Source organism: Tachypleus tridentatus, chromosome 10 (assembly GCF_004210375.1).
Source record: "Tachypleus tridentatus isolate NWPU-2018 chromosome 10, ASM421037v1, whole genome shotgun sequence".
Classification (NCBI taxonomy): domain Eukaryota; kingdom Metazoa; phylum Arthropoda; class Merostomata; order Xiphosura; family Limulidae; genus Tachypleus; species Tachypleus tridentatus.
In genome coordinates this window covers 109,627,536-109,630,274 of record NC_134834.1, presented here as the reverse complement: position 1 = coordinate 109,630,274, position 2,739 = coordinate 109,627,536, and the positions used below count along the sequence as shown (strand labels likewise).

General features: G+C 50.2%; 1 non-coding gene across 1 annotated transcript in view; it reads right to left on the bottom strand.

Annotated features, from left to right (window-relative positions):
• Positions 1-1,040, bottom strand: part of LOC143231207 (small subunit ribosomal RNA) — a 1,797-nt gene extending 757 nt beyond the window's left edge. The window contains exon 1 of the ribosomal RNA XR_013016835.1: positions 1-1,040. This exon is cut by the window's left edge and continues 757 nt beyond it. This is a non-coding gene — a ribosomal RNA (small subunit ribosomal RNA).
• Between the last annotated feature and the right edge of the window lie 1,699 nt (positions 1,041-2,739).

Here is a 2,739-nt window from a genome sequence, read left to right as displayed (position 1 = left end):
GCTGGTTGGCATCGTTTATGGTTAGAACTAGGGCGGTATCTGATCGCCTTCGAACCTCTAACTTTCGTTCTTGATTAATGAAAACATTCTTGGCAAATGCTTTCGCAGTAGTTCGTCTTGCGACGGTCCAAGAATTTCACCTCTAGCGTCGCAATACGAATGCTCCCGTCTGTCCCTCCCAATCATTACCTCGTGTTCCAAAAACCAACAAAATAGAACCGAGGTCCTATTCCATTATTCCATGCACCATTATTCAGGCGTTTCGCCTGCTTTGAGCACTCTAATTTTTTCAAAGTAAACTTACCAGCCACCCAAGACACTCAATCAAGGGCACCGAGGGAAAACCGGCAAGATGTTTAGGCCAGGAAGTAACCGCCAAAGCGGACCCCCTGTCTAGAACTGAGATCCAACAACGAGCTTTTTAACCATAACAACTTTAATATACGCTATTGGAGGTGAAATTACCGCGGCTGCTGGCACCAGACTTGCCCTCCAATAGATCCTCGTTAAAGGATTTAGAGTGTACTCATTCCAATTACGGGGCCTCGATAGAGTCCCGTATCGTTATTTTTCGTCACTACCTCCCCGTTCTGGGAGTGGGTAATTTGCGCGCCTGCTGCCTTCCGTGGATGTGGTAGCCATTTCTCAGGCTCCCTCTCCGGAATCCAACCCTGATTCCCCGTTACGACCATGGTAGGCGCATAACCTACCATCGACAGTTGATAAGGCAGACACTTGAAAGATGCGTCGCCGGTGCTAGACCGTGCGATCAGCCAAAAGTTATCCAGAGTCACCATCATTTGCGGACGGAGGTCTGATTGGTCTTGGTCTAATAAATGCGCTCGTCCCGTGAGGTCGGAGCTTTGTTGCATGTATTAGCTCTAGAATTACCACAGTTATCCAAGTAGGAAAGTACGTTCTAAGGAACAACGGCTGGATAATGAGCCATTCGCGGTTTCACCTTATTTCGGCATGTACTTAGACATGCATGGCTTAATCTTTGAGACAAGCATATGACTACTGGCAGGATCAACCAGGTATCTTTTCTCGTTCGGTGCACGCTACCCACTCCAACGGCGAGTAGAAACACCACTCTCGAATCGGCAGACGCGTGGCTAGATACACGCCTGCCGTTCTCTGTCTACTTCGTGTCACCATTCACGAGGGAGACCTCTTGCACACTCTGGAGTACGAGTTCTCCAAAACTACAGTTCCGATAAAATGAAACAAACTAGGGCGTATCAGGAAGAACCGACCTTCAGAGGACAGCTCAACCCACACTAAGCTACATCGAAAATGATGCATATTCCGATGTCTCGGCATAGTTACCCGAAACTCGTCGCATCAGCAGTGGGAACAGAACGTCTTTCATAACAAAAGACAATCGTTAATCGCTCGGATTAACTCATAGGCGTACGGTCGAACGCACGTACCGCTTTTATCCCCGCTCGGACCGAGAGGGAAAGGTAAACAGTCACCGTTATTGACATGCCCCGTGAAAGGGAAGGGCTGCTCGGACCCTTGGTTTGACAAGCTGAAATTCAACGGGTGGTGCAGAGCACGCTGCGGGTTCAGCATCCCGTGTGTCTCTGACTGAGACCGGCTAATCGCTCATATTAACTCATAGGCGCGCGGTCGAACGCACGTACTGCTTTTATCCCCGCTCGGACCGAGAGGGAAAGGTAAACAGTCACCGTTTTTGACATGCCCTGTGAAAGGGAAAAGCCGCTCGGACCCTTGGTTTGACAAGCTGAAATTCAATGGCTCGTGCAGAGCACGCTGCGGGTCCAGCATCGCGTGTGTCTCTGACTGAGACCGGCTAATCGCTCGGATTAATTCTTAGGCGTGCAGTCGAACGCACGTACTGCTTTTATCCCCGCTCGGACCGAGAGGGAAAGGTAAACAGACACCGTTATTGACATGCCCCGTGAAATGGAAGGGCCGCTTGGACCCTTGGTTTGACAAACTGAAATTCAACGGCTTGTGCAGAGCATGCTGCGGGTCCAGCAACCCGTGTGTCTCTGACTGAGACCGGCTAATCACTCGGCTTAACTCATAGGCGTGCGATCGAACGCACGTACTGCTTTTATCCCTGCTCGGACTGAGAGGGAAAGGGAAACAGTCACCGTTATTGACATGCCCCGTGAAAGGGAAGGGCCGCTCGGACCCTTGGTTTGACAAGCTGAAATTCAACGGGTGGTGCAGAGCACGCTGCGGGTCCAGCATCTCGTGTGTCTCTGAGTGAGACAGGCTAATCGTTCGGATTGACTCGTAGGCGTGCGGTCAAATGCACGTACTGCTTTTATCCCCGCTCAGACCGAGAGGGAACGGGAAACAGCTACCCGCATATTTTACGACAGTAACCTCTTCAAACCGGGCACGTCAAAAACCACCGTTACAGGTGGTTCCGAATCCACCGCGACGGGTAGAACGACAAACTTACTAGGAAAACGCCATACAGTATTCTTAAAACCATCACTTCTCGCAACGTTCTTTTCGCTCCAATATATTGTTTCAATGCACCATTACGTTTGTTCATTCAATCTCTCTCGGCCACTCTCATTGTTTGTTCGGCCATTTCTTTACACTATCGGCAGTCGTTTTCGCTAGTACTCACCACCTGTGTGGAAACGGGCCGTAACCAGCCCACAGGTCCCTGGCACGCCAGGTTAACAGGTGAGAGAACACAATGTTTCCATCCTGTCTCAGACAGACTATGCCCCTATATAGAGAAGGAAA